General features: G+C 34.7%; 1 protein-coding gene across 16 annotated transcripts in view; it reads right to left on the reverse strand.

The window, feature by feature from the left end:
* DMD (dystrophin) overlaps positions 1 to 22909 on the reverse strand; it is a 1151138-nt gene that overhangs the window by 502676 nt on the left and 625553 nt on the right. Inside the window, exon 1 of one of the 16 annotated variants that reach the window (XM_021553016.3) lies at positions 5447 to 5620. The exons of the other annotated variants lie outside the window; for them this stretch is intronic. The gene's annotated coding sequence lies outside the window, so the exon portion shown is untranslated. Of the gene's footprint in view, positions 1 to 5446; positions 5621 to 22909 lie in introns of those variants that run through there. 16 annotated transcript variants of the gene reach the window in all.

Here is a 22909-nt window from a genome sequence, read left to right on the forward strand (position 1 = left end):
ATCTATGAGAAAAGAAGCAGATATACGTGATATTACCTATTACAATCTTCTTCTGCCATCCAAAATTATACTATCTATATCCCTTTCTAGCCTTATGCAGAAAAAAATGCATTTGAAAATAATTATGTATTGACAATAATGCATACTATCATTTTAACATAGCTGAAAAGTCTGATGACTACCACATGCACAACCAGAGTCCAGATCTCAGATTTTACCCAGAAATATTCAAGGCTGCCATTGGGATGTACAGACGGGCTAATCCCGCACATGCATCCTGCTCCTGCCACATAAAATGCAGGCTGCACTAAGTGCCAAAAATGGGGGCTTAACCCAGAGGTTTTCTCAGAATATGCCTAACACAAACTGATAGAATTGGGTTTCTTGCAAAAAGCAATTATGGCTCCCATTTTTCTCTTAAAAACAGGGCCCTCCCTTATTATCTTATAGCCTAGAGATTAAGTTACATTCATCCAAAAAGTAAGAGATGGAGCCTGAGCTCCTTCTTTTGCTAGAGGCAATGCAAATTTTCATTACTGGCTACACAGAAGTTAGACTAAAAAAACATTACATTGCAAAAGGCATGGCCATTTATTAAACCACTCTAACTTGATCAAATTCACCCCATACTCAATGTCCATCAATGAAATTGCACCGGCATGCTAACCAGTGTACTTAACATAATGTGAAGGTGTTTTACTGCTTTCTGCACAATATAATTTCTCATTCTGTCCTGACATGGGGCTTTGAGTAAATAGTCAGCATTTTGGAAGATGAAGCTGGAAAATTAGAATCTATGAAAAAACGTCAGGAAGGCTCTATTCACCCATAAATAATTTCAGCTAATTTTACAATTGTTATGCTGTCCATAAGTACAAAAATGCAAAAGTGTGTACTCATCTGTTCTATCAACCATTTTTTTTAATGGATAAAGAGAAGAAAACAAAAAGAAATCAAACAAATCAGTAAAATGTATCCAAGACAGAATATATTTACAGTATAACGTCATTAATCTTCCTTAAATGCATGCTGGATGTAGAAGCAACATGTTAGCTGTTTTCTGATGATCCAAGACTAAGAAGACACCACTGGTGGCCAAAACCAAATCAGGGAAGAAAATAGAGATAACATCAAGCAGGAATGGAATGAGATGAAGATACCAGCAAGCCTTGGTAACAACAGAGGCTGGGGGATGAGCCAAGACCTTCTGGCCGAGAAGGTCTTGGGTATGCTGGTGGGTGAGATGAGCCAGAAATGGGCACAGGGAAGGGAAGGGAAGGGAAGGGAAGGGAAGGGAAGGAAGGGAAGGGAAGGGAAGGGAAGGGAAGGGAAGGGAAGGGAAGGGAAGGGAAGGGAAGGGAAGGGAAGGGAAGGGAAGGGAAGGGAAGGGAAGGGAAGGGGGATTTCCCTGCAAATTGTTAGAACTGATGAACCTGAAAAAAGTTGTGCCTAAATGTGATTTTAGTCTTGCTGCAGGTTGTTACCAAGAAGAAATAATCCAAGAGTTACTAAGCTAAAAATAAATTTAAAACCCTACCAAAATGAGGTAGACAAAGAGACTGCTAGTATGAAAAAGATATATTCTTTGAATAATCAATATAACAGTGAAAAAAAATTGTCACTATGCAAGAAAAAAAAAGTATAGTGTTAAATACATACCTCTTGTGGGTTGCCTCTGACTGGATGCCAGGTGCCCACCAAAGTCATTATATCTCTTACCTCCTCAGCCAGGAAGGTGAGATAAATATAGTCTCTTGGTTTGAGATAAGGATATGGAGAGATCACTCACCAATTAACTGCCATGGGCAGAACAAATTCGAGTTGGGGAAATTAGCTCAATTTATTGCCATGGGCATGGCAGGGGCACAGCTGGAACACTGTGGTCTCCACCACAGGCTGCAGGGAAATCCCTGCTTTGATGCCTGGAGCACCTCCCCCCCCTCCTTCTTCACTGACCTTGGTGTTCTGCAGAGTTGTTCTTCTCACATTCTCACCTCTCTCTGCCAGCTGCTGTTGCACAGAAATTTCCCCTCTACTTCTTAAATATATTATCCCAGAGGTGTAACCACTGTCCCTGATGGGCTTGGCCTTGGCCAGTGGTGGGTCCTTCTCGAAGCCAGTTGGCATTGGCTCATCTGGACATGGGGCAAGCTTTGGGCAGCTTCTCACAGGAGTCACTCCTGTGCCCCTGTGCTACTAAAACCTTGCCATGATAAGTCAATATAGTATCTTTATCAAAAATTATGCTATTTAACATAAAAATGTTAGGTGAAACCATGTCACTGTTACTGTGCCCAAATCCTACCTTGTCAAGAAGCTGCACTGAGAGACTATCTGAGAGGGTGGGATTTCCCAAATCCCACAAACCATTAAAGAAGTTGCCCATGATCCACACCAGGTAATATATTTCGTATCTAACTCACAGCTCTCTGGAAGGGAACATCCTGAGATGTAATTACTGCATGTCTGCCCAAAGCTGTGAGACAGGGGTGAGGGCAGCGTGCTCTGGGCTGCTGCTGGACAGCTCCCTCGGGGAGGGGAGGCTCATCTCACACACCCCAGAGCCCAGCCACAGCACCCAGCCTCCTGCCATTTCACCCTCTGTATGCATTCTACTCTAAATAATGCAGAGACACAGTGATGGGTTTTTTTTTTACTTATTTGAGGAAAATAAAAATCCAAAACATTAGGTCTTCACCCACTTTTGTAGGACAGGAGGGAAGCACTGGATCTCAGCAATTCATGAAGGCTGGTAATCTGAATGAAGTGCACTATCTACAGGCAACATCTATACCTTCTTTCAAGCTTATTTTTTTAACAACTACCATTTTCACGTGCAAGCAAGGTATGACCTCTTCTCAATCCCTGTTATTTGAGATTTTCTGAGCTCATTGGAAGAAGAGACGAAAAAAGCTAAATAACTTCACAATCAAAAAGACCTTAATGCTGAACTTCTTAGGGAGTCTAAAATTACTGACAGTTGTGACTGAAGGAAATAGATAGTTTAGTGCTTTTCAAACAAATAGATGTGTAGTCCTGAAACAGTCCTATATGTCAAATGGCAGGTTGGAGACAGGGAGTTGACTGCAAAATCAACATTTCAGTGCAGTTCCAGTTAATGCTAACAATAATATTTTCAAAAGGTGCACACACATATATGCATGTTCATAGAAAAATTATATATAGACATTATAAAGATGCCATTGCATGCCTAAAATATCTATTAAAAATAACATCTGATGAAAATTACCTTTAATTCTGTGTAATTAAATACAATACCTAAATGCTTATGTATAAACATCCACAAGGAAATAGACAGAGATACAAATGGATTTCTAATCTTTCTGTTCATATAGTTAAAGACTGACAATTATATTAGAGTATTTAAAAGGAAGTCAGAAAATAAAACTGCAGTATTTCATCATCATGCTATTTAACCTGCCAGTATATAGATAAAGGAAAAAAAAAAAAAGCAGAATATTGTAGATGTTCCTCTAGCATCCTTTTTCCTAACTTTAAACTCTAGCTTTCCTAATTTGTTTACTAAAATGTTATGTTTAATATTCAAAATTATCTTAGCAACTCTTCTGTTTTGTCTTCACATAAGAAAGATATTTTTTACATATTTTTATGCTCAGGAATACTTATTTTAATTTATTCACACATACTTCAGACTAACTAATCTATGACCTAACTGTTTGTTTTCTGAACTTTTATAAGGAAGAAGACAAATATCCATCATGAAGAATTCAAAGCACTCCCTCACAAGACCAAAGCAACAGTGCATGAAATTGAACTCAAAAAGAGCCTCCATTCTGTGTGACTTCTTGGCTGACACAATTCAGATATTTATAGCTTTACGAATATGCCACTGGAAAAGAACTTGAAGCTTTTTCTAGATAGGAAGGATTAATGAACATGTGCACCTGGTAATTACAGCACTCCATCTTTCTCAAAGCCCTCACATTGCCTCAATGGCAGAAACTGTAATGAAAATCCATTGAAAATATCAATCTGCAATTCCATAAGTCATTTAATTATTAAAATATATAATCTCTTTTTATACTTTCTATGAACTATGCTAACAGTGGTATGCAAAAAATCATACTTTCTGCTTCATGTTATTACCAGGAACACCTCATTTAAAATGAAAAATTCATCTGATATCAACTTGGGGTTTAACTTACTCTAGACTCAGATTGGAAAATGAATGGTAATAACTGTCAAATACTTCCACAAGAAAGAGCAGAAAAAAACCATAACAGCCTGGGCATGCAATTCTAAGAAGATGAAAATTACACACTAAATTTCAAAAAAGTTTATTTGAAAAGAAATGTTTAAAGATTGGGGAAAACAAGCATTCTGTACTTTTTTCCTAATAAAGGTTTTCAGAGTTATTGTCAGGTGGAAACTTTTTAAGAAGTAATTCATGCTGCCACAAACATTTGTCTAATATACATGCCACTATAAATCTACAGAAGCTGGGGTACTGTTTGTTTGTTAAAACACTTCCTGAGTAAACTTGAAAAACACTATGTACTTCATGTTCTATTTTGAGAATAAACAATACTGGAAAAACTTGGAAAATATTACAAAACAAAAGCCACTTTATCATCAAAGTAGTAAACCCCCAAATAGTCTATGAGCATCATCAATATTTGAATTTTCTCATGTTATTCTGACATTTGATATCATATTAACCTGAAACAGCCAGATACATGAAGGGATGAAGCAGATACAGCCAAAAGTAAAAACAACCTTACTAATACAGATTATTTTAAGCAGAAAGCCTCAACTGCTTTACAAGTGAAATTAAATTTTAATATACATTTTAGTGAAGTCTTCACGTATTATAACATTTGAATGAAAGCCAATTATAACCTAAATGCACAGGCATCTATATGGCTCTAAAAGTAGTCTTTTAAAATATACTTAAGCACAGTATGATATTTAAGCATTAAAAATGGCCTTTTATTGTTAAAACATACTGTTCCTTGGTGGATTGTAGAAAAAGAAAAGGTTCCAGTAGAGATAAGTGTGCATGAAATGCTCTCTCAAGAGTATTCAACCAAACTGACTGCAATAAGGGGACTTCAAAAAGCAGCAAGAGAAGAGATGTTCAAAGCACCTTGCAGCTTTGGGCTACTGGCCTCTACTGCTGTTTTTAATACAGTTAGGTTTAACTTGGGAGCGGATAAATAATTGACAGAGGTATTTTCAGAAAGCTTTGATCACGGCACCGTTTGTCACAAGCTCCAAAGTAGTCACTGCGATAACACTTAATGTGGGGCTTCTTATTTCGAGTACAAAAGCATCCCCTCCCACCTACTGCTCGCAGACTCCTGCATCAGAGCAGGAGACTTAAGATGCAGCCTGCACAGCACTAACGCGCCGCGCTCTCCACCGGCAGATTCCTTCTCCAGCACGCCTATTTTCGCATCCTTACCTTTAAAAGGCTGTCCAGAACCTGCAAAGTTCCCCCAGACGGTTTTAGTTCAGAGCATCCAGCAGTGCATCCGCACAAAGCTTTGCCATTGCGAGTGTGAAGAGAGGGAGCTGCCGGGATGCTGAATGGCACATCAGCCAACTTTGTGTGGATCCGCGGCTCCCTGAAAAAGCTGGACTGAAATCCCCCTGGCCTGCGGATCGGATTCGACAGCACACACTCACTGGCAGAGAGGGGGAGGATTTAACAAGGGAAAAGGGAGAAGAAAAGTAAAATCCTGTCCTGGATACTGGATAAGTCTTGGCTGTGAAATACAAGCTGCTCTCAGAGTCTCACCAATACTTGCAAAACTACTCTTCTGTAATGTTTTCATTGCACAGTGTACCATAGGATGCCATCAATCTAACAGCTGATCTTTCAATAGAGAATGTGTTAACTATTTTTAGATATAGTTAGACTATAATTTTCCTAATTTTCTGCAGATTATTTGTGTACTCATTTAGATTCATCTAACTGTAAAAAAATGTTTCCATTCTTCCCTGTTATATGTAGATATTGAAGTTCCCATATAATGTAGACTGTTTCACCTGCATGACTTGTCCAGTCCCTGTAGAAAATCTACCCATAACACTAAGTCCCACCTTTACACTTTATGTGCTAGTCAGTCTAGAGTGAATCAGAGTTTGCAGAGATTACATTACACATGCTTTAAATATTCTTTACCAGAACAATGCTTACATGAATCTGTCAAAAATGAAATATTTTTACCTGTTATAGCTAATGATGTACATAGTATATACTATAAAAGTTAAACTTTATGTATCTAGGAAGATTGGTGTTCTTTCCTTGAAAATTTGGCTTTTCCCATTTTAGGAATAACATTGAATAACATATGATATATGCTTTATCATACAGTCTTTCTCAGGCCATAGTAGGGTGCAAATTTATTTCCATTTGCTGACAATGACAATACCATTTTCTAGTGGCTCTACTCTTTTGGCACTGGCACAGCAGTTTGAGGTTAGAAGTAAAAGTGCCAGGAAGATAAGAGGCCAGATGTACCATGGAGGTGATGACCTCATTTGGCAAAAAGAAAAATATTTTTGGCCTATAGTTTAAATAGAGCAGTTTATTTCAAGTGGTACCTTTTTTTAGTGAGGGGGTGAGGAAGAACACCTCAATCCCCTCCAAGGTCATAGGACCCATTAAAACAAATAAAACACACAATAAAGGTCAAGCAGGAAAAAGGACCACCAAGGTAAATGACATGTCTCACAACTATATCTATTCAGTGTATTTGGTTTTTTCCTCTACAAACATTGTATCTCTCTAAATGTGAAGGAGTTTACATTCCAAATTGCATTACCAATTATGAGGCGTTAAATTGGCCTGTATAGGTTTTTCGGCTCCTATTGACCTCATCAAACAGCTGTGATTTCTAAGCAATCAGTCTCTAATGAGTTTAGAAACAATAAAGAGAAGTTAAAATACCAGATGTACTTAATTTATCTTTAAAGAAAAAAATAACTCTCTTAAGATGTACATTGTGAAAACTTTAATATGTACAAAATGTTCCTTGGTTTTGCATTTTTGGCTAATGTGTGGAGGAATCATCCTTTAGTGCCTGAAAAGGAAAAACAATACTTATGCTCTGCCCGTGTCTTTTTAATATAGTTAGTGTCTTATCAGCACTCAAGCACACTCCTGTGAACAGCTCTAGAAAACTGCCTAGGCTACTGCAATACCTTAGCTCTCTTTCAATCTTGTCTTGGTTTTATTGTCTTATACTGCAAACATCTGTAATACACTGAAAATTATATTGCAAATTTTAAAGCAGGTAAAACCTGTGCACCTAAGGAAAGTAACATCTCAGAGGAAGAGCTGAGATGCAAAATGTAGCTATTAATTGCAAGGGAAAAAATGCTATACACCCATCCCAAGTAAAGCTTACAATATTGCTAGAATATTCTATTTTAAAGAAGATTTTTGTCAGTACTTGTTAAGATAAATAAATAAATAAATAAATAACTATATTAAATACTTCAATACATTCATTCAAAGGTAGAATACAGGCTCATTGAAAGGGTTATGAACAGAAGATAATTTGTAGCTGCAAGTTCAGTGATTAAATATTTAGCTTTTAAGGGTAGTCAGTTCATCATCTTTCCTGTGCACAAAAGTGATTGAAAGCAAAAGGGCCTTTACAAAAGACACTTTAAATGGTTTGTTTGTTTATGTTTGATGACTGTTTAAGTAAGCAGGAAACCAGATAACCTCTCTGCAAACAATTCATTATGTAGCTGCTACAGTACTACAGCACAACTTCAGGAATCATATTACACATTTCATGTGCACTGAGCAGTTCCTTTTGTGTCCTATGCAGAAATATTGCACACTTGTATTAAATAAACATTTGTCATTCCTTTTGACTGTAGTGTACAAGGACTGAATGTAAAGAGACTTCCTTGCAAAAAGATTTAAGTGCTAATCCCAGTTTTGATTTACACTACACCCTAAAGTAGTTTTACTTTTCCCCCTGACATTTTACAGCCTTTCAGAAGAGCTAATACATCCCATCTCCCCAATCACAGTTCTTTCAGAAAACCAGAGGACTAGACCCTGGAAAACAAAAGTCACTAAAATGACCCCACTGATTGCAGCTATCAAGGAGTTATACAGAGATAAAATGGTTTCTAAGTTATCTAAGGTTGAGTGTGTGGAGAACAAACCTTGACTTAGCAAATGAATACGAATTCAACAGAGATGTGTTTGTGTTTGCCATGAACTCTCCTACAACTGTCAGAAGGCTGCATATTTAAACAGACGTAGATAATCCACAGCAGATCCCAGATAATGTGGAAAACATTTAATCTGAAGGTGAAAAGAAGCACATCAGTGTAGAGGGTCCATATTCAGAGCATTTTGTGGCAAATCCCAGAAGAGCTTCCTCATTGCTCTTGGATCATCATCCAGAACATCTCTGTAAGGAATGTACAAATGACCTTGTTGTGATTACTGACACTTATGTTTGTGACCATACTGGAGATTGTATTCTGCACATTAAACACAAGTCTGTAGTGTGATTTGGGTAGCCAAAACCAGAAGCCAGGAAAAATCTCAGGAAAAAAAGTGGCTTAAATTAAAAGCAGTAAATGTTACTAAATGAGACTTCCAGATTTATCAGCTTTCAAATTTTTTATTCACTGTCCTGCCGAGCCTGACATCTTTTGGTCAGGCAGGTATCGTAATAGGAGTGCAGAAGAAAAAATAATTTTGGCAGCATTAAAGGACTGTATCTCAAAGACAGCGTTCATTTTTTGTAAAAAAAGCACAGAAAGGGGCACTTTATAGACAGGTATTTTATTCATCTAGGTTATTTCCAGGAGGTATTAAGAATCCACAGGTAAAGGAAACACAGAGGATCTAAAAAGAGCTCCTTTCTATTACCAGTTCTCTATTCTTACTGCTAAAAATGCTGCTATTTTGGCTTTAAGCACTCCTGTCATTCCCAGGCCAAAGATTCTTGAAAACAGAAACTGAATAAAAGATTCAGTCACACCTGAAGTTGGCATAGTTTATAGGCTACTGTAGCATGTGGAATAATGGTAATATTATCATTAAGAATTCTACAACCTTCAGGGCTCATAGTATTCTTTATTCTTTATGCTTTTAGAACTTAAGTTTGTGTTTTCTACTTCTCATGATTGTGAGAGAGTTCAGGAAAAAGGCCCTGCTGCTGCAGTACACAATCAAGTACTGCAAGTATTACAAGGACAAAACTAAGAATAAAAAATTAAATTAAGATCAAAAGAATGAAAAAGATAACCTTCAGTTAGCCCTGAAAAGTTGAACACACCCTCACAGCACTGGTCCCTGTTCAGCACTGTGTAACACATCTGCAGGAGGCAGTGATTCCCCATCCCTCCCTCCCATGTGTGCCAAACAAACTCAGGAGGCAAGCTCCTTTTTATTGGCTTTTTTACAGACTGGTTACCTACTGTGAAGTAGATATTTCCAGTTTCCAGCTATTAGACAAGAAAAGGTCTAGTTATAATCCATTATAAGCTTTCCTGACAATGCAGGTTTTTCTGAACCTTGAGCAGGAGGTGCTGTAGAGGAGCAGGATTTATTGTGAACTCCTGATTTACTCATCTCCATTCCTGTTTTCATCCTGATCATTTTAAGTGACTTTTGTGAAGAGGAGAGTGAACAGATCAACCTTAGGCTTCATAAACCCCCCTTTTGAACTACACCCATATCTACGTGCTGTATCAGATCATCCACATGACCTTAGAGACTTGCTAGATAAAATAAAAAATGTGCTTAAAATATATGGATTTTTGCTTTGTACCATTTGTGAAGAACTGTTCCATGTTTTCACTATGCTCTGTGTCCCCAGGTTGGAAGTCCTTGCATAGTAATGAGATATTTTTCAGGTGCTCATGAAGCTGAAATAAGTCAAAAGACTCAAAAACTTCTGGATAAATTCTTCTTGAGTCACTCATTCAAAAGTAAAATTTGTTTTTTTGATTTCACCTTTCATTTTTCTTTTTAAATATCAAAGGTTTGAAGTAAGATGAGTTTTGTTACTGTAAGGGAAATCAGCTTAGATTACAGATACCTTTTTTTTTTGGTTAGATTAAAAAGAGACGTTTTAGTAAGGTATATTAGTATAACATAGCCATAAAATGTTATTAGCAAAGTTCTAAAGGGATGGAGATGTAAGAAATTCCTTAACACTGACAACATCAAAGTTGAACACAAAGTTGAACAGAAAGGAGTAGAAAGTGCTCTTTCACCTGTAACAAAAATCCTGCCTGTAACTGCTAGGGCACCTGCTGTGCTATCAGCACTGCAGATCTTTCTGCCAATATACTGCCTGCTTCTTCTGATGGGGCTGCCATGGCACATCTTCACCCCTTGGCACGTGCACAGATTACTCCTGGATTCAGTAGTGAGCTTATCTCTAAAATTTGCTTTGACTAACACATCTGAAAAATGATGCTGCAATATCGTGCAATGCTTTTTCCTTCCAGGCAGATGAATTAATTTGCCAGAAGCCTGTGGATGAAGGGCACAGGGAGGCTCGAGACGTGCTCTCTCTGTTGGTACCACCAAGCCTGATCTCCTGCCTTGCTGGCTGAAAATGTGATTGTTCACCTGACAGTTACCAGGGAGGAGGAGTTCACACAGAATTCTCATACTGCAATTCACATCATCGCATCTCAGTCAATCGGATTGGCCCTGCCCACACAGGACATTGAAATGAGATTTTATAGATTAATTAATTTTTAGCAAAAGATTTGTTAAAAGATCTTAATTTTCCATGACAATAATTGCTTTATTCTCGTCGTCAAAAAAAACATTAAAAAGTTTCATTTTTATCTTTAAATTATAATTCTCATTATTACAGTTGAGAGAAAAAATGTCAATAATTATTTTGCATCTTAGTATTTTTAGTCCAATTGCCATATATCTTGAAAAAAATTATGAGGTGCATTACAGGAAAGTTGTCAGCTACATTAAACACCGTGAATAGTTCCAGTGGCTCTAATATATAAATTTACATATATCATCCTACCACTGAAAAACACATTTTAAAACCAATATTTGATTTTGCTCCTTCTGAACATCATGTGGTTTCATTCAAGATTAAATTTAGCATGAGAAATTGTCCTGTGATGAAAAAGAACATCACCCAAAGTGTGCACACCAGTTAGAAAGATGGATTTATTCTACTTCAAAGAAATGCATGTTCTATTTAGACTTGTATTTTATCACACTGGGTTTGGATCTTAAATATTCATTTTGATTATGTATTATTTCACTGATTTATTCCCTCATTAATTCAATCCTATAGTAATGTGATCAACTTCAATGGATATATTTAAACTGTTACATACATTTTATCTTTTTGTGCTACACCAAATTCCTCCATCAAAATAGTTAATTAAGGAAGAAAATCAAATTTTTTTCTTAATCTCACACTAATGCATAAATTTTTCCTTGAAAAAAATACAACTTAATTATGAAAATGAATCCATGAATTATATGAAGACATGTGAGTAATATTAGAAATGAGCATAGCAAATGAAAAATTGACACAGTATTCATGTTTGATTTAATACATCAAAAGTGAAGCAAGAGTGTGTCTAGAGAGCTCATGGGTCACATCATCTGACAGATATGTAATACCCAAACGAGTGCTGATAAGAAGATAAAATGAGATGTATCTGTTTTTCTATCTAATGTTTTGTGAAGTCTGTTTGTACATATTCGTTTTGGTGTCTCAGTTACAAAGGCAGTATAATACAAAAGGACTTGGGACCTCCAAATATTTTCTCCTCAACAAGACTTTTTTTTCTGAGACAGTGCAGAATCATTCATTCTCCCTGATTTTCCAAGAATCTGAAGGAGCCAAGTTCTCATATCTCAGTGGAATTGATGATCCTTTAGCCCCTTGCTTCTCAGATGTCTTTGAAAATCCTATGTCCTTTCCGATTATCTGTCTATTGAAAAGAACATAAAATTTACTTATCTGGGGTATCCAATGTGAAAAATGTGCACACATTGCTGAAAGATGATGGTGATGTGAATATGATCAAAGGGAAACATGGGGTTAGATTCAGGAAAAGGCAGTGATAATTTAACTGCCTTCAGCAGAAGTAAAAAAAACTTGCTTTTTTTATTAGCAAAAAAGGAGGAGAGTACAAGGTTTACAGTAAATGCAATGTCATTCAAATTACAGACATTTAAGTCAAATTCCTTTCTTTTTTCTTTTATCTTTTTTTATCCTTTCTTTCTCCTGTTTCTTTTCTGTCTCAGTCACCAGCATCAGCAACAAGACAGTAAAAGCAGCTACAGCATCTCCACATTTTCAGGAGCACAAAGTACTATCATGCTCTATTTGTGTCATAGCTGTGGCCAGTGTGACAGGCTGGACTATTACAAGGATAGGTCATCACTGAAAAGTGGTCTTTTAGTTCACAAAGGAAAAAAAATGTTATAAAAAAGACAGCCCTTACTTAGTAAATCCTATTTCTGTTCTCAGTCTAAGTAACTTATATATTGATGACAGAGAATTTCATGCTTAACTTATGCAGACTACTTTTTAAACAATTGAAAATATCAATTATTCACAATAGTTAAAGTTACCAATTAAAAACAACCTGAAGACTTCTGCTGATGTGTTTACCATTATTCAATATTACAGTATACCATTATTCAATTTCTTATGACCATCAGTTTCTGTATATGGAATCTTTTCTGTCTACATCTAATGAAATAAATATCAGCTACATTTTTCCTTTTTCTCCAAAAATGGAAATAAAAAAATACAGGACATTCTAGAAATGTATTAGTAAATTTTAAATTATCAAATTTTATTTATTGTTGTTTGTTATCAAAGTGTAGAATTGGGCTTGATAAGGTATATGTCTGAAACCTAAATAAAATCATTATGCATAGTGTTAATATTATGAAATTGAATGAAAAATAGATAGCATCTAGATTGAATCAATTAACTGTTGGAGGCTTGAACAGAAGTCATAATAGGGAGAGAATACTGCCACAGTTTGGCTAGATAATACAGTTGCACATAATATAGAGTTTTATCCATCTTAGGAAAGCAGCAGAAGTATCACTGAGTGCCTTCAAGGTCAAAAATAAACTTGACATTGTATTGCTTCTACTACTATGTCAGAAAATAATACATCACAGTTATAAATGTATTAGTGTGAAAAACCTTATGTGCAGTTTGAATTTTGAAAGCAATATCGAAACATTAACTCCTAAATACTCAAAACACCCTAGAAATACTGTAATGTAGAACAGAATAACATCACAGAATAACAATAAAAAGGAGGGAATTATATTCACATTTATAGAAAAACAACTATCTAAAAAGTGAGTTAGATTACATATTTTCCATGTTTCTTGAGCATATGCAGATAATACGGATACACTGAAAAATTTTAATTAGATCAAAACAGCAAAAGAAGGAACTGGATGTGTATATAAATTCCATATACCTTGGGACCTGCTATTAACTGAAAATAACTTCACAGTCTTTTATATGTAGAATTAAAGACAGCAATGAAGATCATAAAATTAAACTTAAAATTGCCTTATGATTCAATTGAAGATCTCTGCTCTTTTAGACTGAAACACTGCTGTTTCCTTCCTTTATGTCCTGGGCAGACATTTTTTACTGATAGCTAGTTAGGAATTTCATCTAATAAGGGTCAAAAGACATCCCAGAAGATATATTAGAAGTGTTATCTTCCTACCCCATCTCCTCCAGTTTTAAAGGCACATCTATTTTTTTAAATTCTGCCCCAATTTCAGCAGTAGAGTTTTATGGTATCCAGATCAGCTTTTCTCCAAACTTTCCCATAGGCCTATGCCCTATTAAATCAGAAGTCAGTAGTCATCTACTAACTGCTTTAAACTATACAATAGTGACAATAGAGAAATTTTTTAACAAAGTAAAAAAAAAATGGTGGAAATGAGAAAACTGCATCCATTTTGAAAAATTAAAAAACTTTTACACCCTCCCCATCTGCATGGAAAAGCTGATGAAGACATCCTTTTTAGGCAATGTAACCACCATTTATTAATTCTGCACCCATTAGGTCAGAACTAGCTCCACACTATCAAAACTATCAAGCCAAAAACTGCCAGGCAGTAATGGATGACATTACATATTACTTATATTCACAATGTATTTTTTATAATTACATCATTATTAAATTAATACTTTCAAAATTTGTTAGCTATTTTTTATGACTGCACTACACAGTTATTAGAACTTAGCTCTATCAGTTAATACTCTTTTAGAACAGAAAGTATGAGCAATCTAAAATCCATGTCAGGTATGTATCATATAGCCAAGCTTTGTTTTGTGTAAGTATGAATGTGTCATGGTCTTGAGCATAAAGCAGAAGCTTTAAAGATCTCTGACCTTAGTCCATGCAGTGAGCAGATCTTTTAGACATTTGAAACTTACAGAAGGTGTCAAACAAAAAGTTTAACAGATCTCCAATCAGATTATGTGTAAAAAAGTGTATTTCTTAACCTGATTATCTTCTCTATTTATTTATTGACATTTATGTTATTCCTAATCAGGGCATCTCACACTAGATAAATATAACCAGGTTTATAAAAATAGAGTGTTTCTTCCAAAATAACAACAAATAAAGATAAAGTCTGTTTCTGTTCTCAAGTTTGGTTTGGATGAAACACTCACAAGCCAGACAATTGTTGGGAGACCTTTTCCTCCCAAAACTAGGTATTATACAAAAAATATATTATGCATGAAATAAAACAGGTTTCAGTATAAGTTGCTGCTGCAGACTATAAAAATAAATACTTTAAAAGCACATTTAAGAGTAGAATTTAAAAAAAAACTAGAAGGAAAAATACTTGCATTCTGCCTTGCTTCTTCCTACTTCTTGCCTGTCTTTATAGCTTATTCTTGAATCTACTCAACCTGGAGTAAGGACCTCCTGCAGAAAACCTGTGAATCATTCATTTAAAAGGATAGCCTCCAACAACCAGAAATAATAAAATTTATTTGTGGACCTTCTGCCTGGGCTCCATGAGGAAAAAAAGAAAATCCAGTTTTAGCCATTCAAGTTAAAGCTGGCTTTAACAAGCACTGACCTTTATAAACTAGGGATAGATCTGAAGAGACAAAGTTCAATTAACTGCACCTAATAATTAGAGTGAATTAGGAAAAATATTTATTGTTCAATGTCATAACAGTGGCATGCAGGAAAACTATGATCCTGTGGAAGGATCTTTCTAATCTTCAGATAGGAAAACAGCAACTTCCAACTGACAGGATTAATTTAAGAAAGAAGAAATCCTGGACACAAACACACTTGTAATCCAATTTTTGTCATGTCATTCAAGTTCTTATATTCCACAATCCTTCTGCAGGTGGTACCAACTGAAGGATGCAGTTTTGCACAGAAAATCTCTCTCTTACTGGGACTAGGTTGACTGTGGCCTATGCAACAATTAAAATAAAATAAATAAAATAAATAAAATAAAATAAAATAAATAATAAAATAAAACAAATTAAAATAAAATTTAAAAATTAATAAAATAAAGAAAGGAAAAATATAAACCTAAACATTTTATATTATAATATCATTTCTATAATGCAGAGATACTGAAAAAAAAAAAACAAATAATAAGAAAAAAAGCAATAGTTCCCTCAGTAGTACCAGTTCCCTAAACAAACTCTTAAAACAATTTTCTATTTGGAAAAGGAGAGAAGTAACAAATAGACCTTTTTTCATTCTAAGCAAGTTTGGCTGAGAAGTAAAAATAAAGTCCAAATTTATCTCTGAGGTTTTTTAGGCACACATAATTGTTGTAAATGTGTTAGACTATGTTGCTTCTCACAACCATAAAATTTGGTAAAGTGAGAATTTCATACTTGTATTCACTGTAGCATGGTCACAATCAGGTTCTGTAAATACTTTTCAAAATGAGACCTTTTAAGCGGTAGCCATCATTCTTACTATCAAGTTTCCTGGCAACTGAACATCTGTGCTTCCATTAAATCCAAGATGCTTCAGGAACAGTATTACACTTTACACTTTTTTGGCTCTCTAAATAGATACCTAATGATAAACACTATCTGTAGGGAATAAGAGGATTTTCTTCTTCTTTATCTCCAATTAGGTCAATAGTTTACTACTTCTATCACTGATGATCTGCCCTATGAGTCTGTAAGACAAAATTTTAACAACTAAGGCTGTGCAAAAAGAAAAATAGATATAAAAAACCATAATCATACATCTGTTAAACTACAGAATTGATTGAAGAATAGAATAGAAATATATGAAGACTAGTTTCTACCATCAGTATTTTTGTCAAAGTCCTGCTTTGCTTAGCCCTGATTATTTGAGACTCTAACATAAGACACAGAGACACACTGGCCAAAAATAATATTTCCTTTATGGATGGCTGCTATGAATATTACAAAAGAGTTCCTGAAACTTTTGCAAAAAACCCTTTCAAAAGTGCATGACATTTTTTTCAAAACAAGTAAACTCCTTGATCCAAGACAGCAAAGTATCAGTCATGGTAGAGGAAAATTTTCTAGGAGAATAAAGAAGAACAAGATGAAAAAGCAAATCCGACAATGGAGTTACTGGAAGTTCATTTTAGAGATATGACTTCTTACCACCTTTCAAAATCACTTGTTTGACTTTCCATTTAGTCTTACTTTTGCAAAAGTCTATGGTGCAAAATTAGTTTTACTACATCTCAGCATTACTATATACCTAGAAAATGTTTTTCAAAAATATAAACAATAAATGCAATGTCTATAGACAAATCCCTTATTTTTGTTTAGAAAAAACCAAAATCTGACTTCTCTATTTTATCTTATAAAGTTTCACTGACAGACAATGTGTTTTTTACACTGAAAAGGACTATACCTGACCATAACAGCAATTTATGGATAAGTTGCAGTAACAGATGACAGTTCATATTTTACTTTTGGTGCCTCACTTCACACCATTTAAATACTCTGATGTCCAGTGGTAGGACACAGGATAAAGTCTCTCAAAACTCCAGTCATCCAGTGATCCAGTGTAGGATAGATTGTGGAGATCAGATCACTAAATAATTTTCTGCTAGGTATAAACAGTGTGTCTTGGCATCTCATTTATGAGTACATATGCAGAAACCTTAAAAATGAGGCTTGGGTAGAAGGAACTTACAAAATAAGAGTACTAGGAGCCTATATATATCCTGTACGTACAATCATATTCACTCAGAAATCTGCTTGTAATATCTCAGTTGAACTAACATTTACTTCAACTTCAGCTGCTTTGAGTTCTGTTAGGGAGTGCATTTAATTCAAAATAAAAATTGCCTTGCTTAGATTTTCCCAGTTATGGGATATTTTACTTGTTTCTTTCTTGATCTGGACTAATAGTTCCATGGATGCCATTTTATTGTTACAAGGGAAAAAAAAAAAAAACAAAAAACCGAAACATTCTTAGATGCTTCCTGAAAGGTACATTGTCCTAACTTTCATAAATCATCCAACAATGTGCATGCTGAAACACACAAAAATTACAGGAAAAAGTTAAAAACTTGAATATAACATATTTTTATATTTTAGGATATTATTTCCATATCATCATGATGTTTCTAAACTATTTTAGCCTTCATTTCTGGCCTACATCACTATATTTTCTCTTTGGTTTGGTGCCGTGTGATTTTTAGTCACATCTGAATATGTTCCCTACCCATATTTTGTATATCTTGCACAGCTTTTGCTTCCAACAGAGCCTTGTAAAATTTCCTCAAGGAATGATTTATGCAAGGTAGAAAAATTGCTATATTCACATGTATGAAAATTATACTACAGTATTGTTCTCCCAGGAGCCATAAACACATCAGAGTCCAGTTTGTGCTATGGAAAAAGAGCTATGAACCTCACTGGGACTTTTATTCACAATATGCTGGCTCTGAATTGAAGATCCATTTTCTGTCATGTCCCATTGGACTAACAAAAATCTGTTTGTTTATGGAAGTTAATTTTAAACTTTTAGAAGAGGGAAAAAAAGGACACTGGAGGTGTTGCTCAACATTCAATCAAACTTGACCTTATTCCAGAAAAAAAAAGTGCATTTTTGTGTAGTGTTTTCAAATCAGTTTTTCAAAAAACATAGATACTATTAAGAATTTTTTCTGTGTCCTAAGAATGTTAGGAAATACCCTTACAAAACTAGGAATAATTGTATTCTGCACAGTCATCTGCGGACATAGGGAAATGTGTAAAATAAATTCCCATCTGGTCATACTTTTTCGTTAGTGCCTTCATCTTCAGATCTGCACTGGGTAAGTCTCTTAATGCAAGAGAAAAAAACAGTGAAGCCACTAGAAACTTCATACTTTATCACTGATTTTATTTAAACAGAATAAGAGTAAAAAATCTGACAAAATACCACTCATAGTGTCACACCATTTATCAGAGAGGCCATTGAGATTTTACCAAGGGAAAAAAAAAAAATGAGATGCTACAAAATACAGCAAAGAACCTCTAAGCTCTCTGTGTGATTTCTTTGACCTTTGGGTAAGACTTGAATAAAAGAGTTCTGGAGCTAGATGATAATTAAATTAGGACTTTTGTTGTTGCTAGACAACAGGTTCATAAGATGGGAGAAAATACAACAGATTTCTAGATTTTCCCTGAATGTTTTTCTTTTGATTATGACATCTGGACAATATTTATATACTTAATAGAATATGGCAGCTGATTTCTGACTCACACTAGGACTGCAAGCATTGGAGGGATGGAAATATGGAATGGAGAGGAAGAGTTTCCCTCTTCTGACAGAAGGACATTCTGACTGCTGGTCATTGTTCTGAATGACTTTATATGATAATGACAGTATAATAGGAATAATGTTAGTTTAAATCATGGTTATTGCTGAAGAGGTGCTTTAGAAATAATTCCATGCAGAAAAGGAATATTCTTGAGCTGTGTTATAACCTCATATTCATCTAAACAGAGTATTTTATGCTGAAATATGCATTTAAGTTACTGCTTGCTAAACCCTAATTGGTACTTGTCCTGATCCGTCATTCCTAAAAGGTGATATATTAGATTTATATATTCAGATATATGTGTGGAAATCACTGGTACATGTCCTCATGTCAGACAGCTGAGATCTGAATTTCTCACTGCTATAATGAAAGCTGTGAAAGACAAAAAATTATTAGAATGCAAGGGTCACTTGTCTTGGCCAAAAAAAAAAAAAAAAAGGTAAAAGCTATATTATACAGATCAAGATCAATGGCAAGCAAAGAACTTGAATTTAAATTTCTAATGTTTTGATTTTTTTGGTTTGCTGCTTCTTATACTCTCTTTAGGTTCTTTCCTGTATAAAGTACTTAAATATCTAAGAAAACTTACCATAAGTCAGAAAACAAAAGGATAGAAAAATTTTAGAAATCTTTAAGACCTTTTATCTTAAAAAACATAGATATGTAAATCCAAAGATCTTAAGAACTATACCTTAGCTGCACAAATAAAACCCAGAAATCCATGTAATAATAGAACAATGAGAGATTCAAGAGGAATTGAGTTAACTACAAAAAAGTAAAAATAGTCAAGAGTGAGTATAGTTAAAATTTCAGATTTCATACTTACACTTGAAACAGATATTTTAATGCTTTAAAATTGGAGCATGGCTTTTTTTTAGAATTTTTTTAGCAATTTGAAGGTAGAATGGGGAAAGAATTACTTAGTCTACAGTTATATTACTTCATGAGTTGTTTAATGTGCCTAATTATTATGAAGCTATTATGGTATGGCAGTCCAGTAATAATCAAAATAATTACCTAGTCCTGTTTATACAGTTTCTAAATTTGTACTATCTTCATGAGATCACGCACAGCTAACATGATTAATTTCTGCCTTCATGATAAACTGTCTCTGAGGTCAAGGATGTTCAAAGATTTTAAATCAATATTATATTATAGCTGCTGATATTAACTTTAAAAGTAATTGCATCCCACTTGAACTACTCTTGACAGCATTATGAAGAAAAAGACAATGTACCTGATAATATAATAAACCAGCTTAATTAGGATTTTAAAATTCCTAACAATTTTGAATAACTCTCTTTTGCTACCACAGAAAATACTGCCAAGACCAAATGGTAAAATGGTTTACATTTTAGCTATTGTGAACAATTCTGTCAGGTCTACAGTGCATAATAAGATAGGGGGCTGTAAGTTCTTCTATAAAACTCATTTTGATTTGAGATGCAACTTTGAAAAACTTCCATATGAAAATAGAAATTTCCTAATATGTTATATTTTAACTGATGCTTTATTTTCTGCATCCTTTATTACTCACAACGACCCTTCAAATACATGGCAAAACCAAAATTATCATATTCTGAGCTTTTAGAAAGAGAATTTATATTCTAAGCTTTGCTCTACATTATTTCATGCTTCTATGCTGTTATTCTGTTTTTGAAGGAATGTGAACAATTTTAAAACAAAAGTAAAAAAAATGGAATATTTGCACACATGCCTTTTACAAATATTCTGGTCATAAATGAACTTCAGAAAATCGTGCACATCCCCCTTGTATTATAACATAGTTCAAAGTATTTTTATGGTATCATACTAAACATAACTTTATTTTCTCTCTTTCTATTAATTGTAGAATTTAAACTCAGTTGATGCATTCACATTAACTTTACTGAGTTTATCTTTTATTTTCTTTTCCCCTGCTGCAATGTGCTCAATATAATAATTTCTACTGCCAGAAAATGCATGCTTTTTTCAGATACCAATATAAGAGTCAAGTAGACTAGGATGCTGTTAAAAATTTGAAAATTAGCTATACAGTCATTAGAAAATTACATTTCATTAAAGTGATTTTTACTCCTCAATGTGTTATTCTTTCCCTCTCAGTATTACTGCAAATAATCCAGTCATATAGGCAGGACATTATATATTATAATTCTTAATGTCTCTCTGTCAAAATATAAGATGTATGTAATTTTTCCTAATTAGGAAGATGGGATTAAGAACAAAAGTTGTATTTAAAGATTGTGTTCTGAAAATGCACTTAGATTACCCCAAGGGCTGTGTTTGGAAACATCATGTCGTTACAAAGCTTAAAGTCTGTTGAGACCTCACCAGAAATAAATCAACTAGAAAATAATAAAACATAAATCTGGTCAAAGCATTAAGTAGTATAACAAGATTAGTTATATGAATGAAATAAAAGGAAAACACTTGCTCTTCAAATTAACTTATCTGAAGAAATAAGGATACAGCAATGTTCCTACTTGTTCCTTATTGCAGCAACATGCTTACAATTCCATCTCAGACCAGACTGATAGTTCAATATCAAAATGACTTTGCTAATTAAAAAATCTTAATGTTGTTCCTTGTTTCTCAAAACTCAGATTGACAGGAATTGGTTTTGTTTTGTTTGGTTTTTTACACTAAAAATGTTTTCATGTTGACTGGTCTCCAAGGATTTCAGGAAATCTGCTGGAGCCCAAGGTAAGTCAAATCTCTAAGCAATCTGATTTTAAGTTGTATTTAGGGGAAAAATGTAAATCAGTCCTGCATTCTTAAAGAATTTGAAGACTAAGAGGTAGTCTTTACTGAAAAAGAACTATAGGCCTGTTAGTAAGCAAGGAGAAAATGAAGCAGCACATGCACCAGTACAACTGAAAGTTCAGTCTGCCTCTAGAAATAATGAATGCAAACCCTGCTCAAAGCCTTGAGGATTCTAATAATAATAAAAAGAACCCAACAAACCATCCAAAAAACACCCTACAGCAATTCTGAAAAGGAAGTGAAAGAGAGAGAATTGTGGACAGAAGAAAATCAGTAAAGAATCAGCTATGCCTGGAGTTTTCATTGTGACAGGGACAAAAGAGATAGTAAAATTCTCTGAAGCCATATAAAGAAATAGGAAACTTATGATTCCTCTGCATTTTTCTCAAATATAGCCGTTACCTAAATTTTGGAACTACAGTACAAGATTTTGTAAAAGATGGACAAGTCAGGAATGTCAAATCATCTGCAAAATCATTAGGTTTAGCCATACACTAAATAATATTGAAAAATGTGTTAATTTCTTTGTAAATGTAATTAAACAGTGACTACGAATATGTGAAGAAAAATCAACAACAAATTAACCAGCCAATAAAACCAACATGGTAAACTTTAACTCCAGTTTTAGCTTTACCATTGGAAAAAAAAAAATGGAATTCTATAACAGAAAAATGTAGTAACCAAGATGTAGCACCAGCAGCATTTCAAATATAAATGAAGTACAAATATCCATGAAAACCCATTCCTTTTCAGTTTAATGAGAAACATTTATCTATTAAAATGAAATATTCAACATATGTCATAGAACTGTCTACTAGACTTTGGGTACTCTAGGGAAACAAAAAATATACCGTGGTGGTGCCTTTCTTCTCCATCCCCAGGCCTGCTCTACCATTTCAGGTAAACCTGAGAAGCTTTTACCAAAACTGCTGAGAGGTGAAATGCTTGACCAGACCAGCTTGCAGGGTGAAGCATCTCTGACCTCACAGACCTGACAGAACCAGAGGACACAGTCTCAAGCTGAGTCAAGGGAAAGATAGGTTGTATATTAGGAGAAAATTTTTTACAGAAAGAGTGATTCAGCTCTGGAATGGCCTGCCCAGGGACATGGTGGAGTCATCACCCCTGGATATGTTTAAAAAAAGACTGGATATGACACTCGGTGCCATGGTTTAATTGAGGTTTTGGGGCATGGGTTTGACCAATAATCTTAAAGATATCTTCCAACCCAGTGATTCTGTGATTCTCTGAATTCTGTGAATATCAGGGGCCCTTGCATGATACAGGTGGGAACAACAGTGACTGCAATGGGAACATCATCTTCCCAGGTGGGGAACTGTC

The sequence above is a fragment of the Lonchura striata genome, chromosome 2 (genome assembly GCF_046129695.1).
Source record: "Lonchura striata isolate bLonStr1 chromosome 2, bLonStr1.mat, whole genome shotgun sequence".
NCBI lineage: Eukaryota > Metazoa > Chordata > Aves > Passeriformes > Estrildidae > Lonchura > Lonchura striata.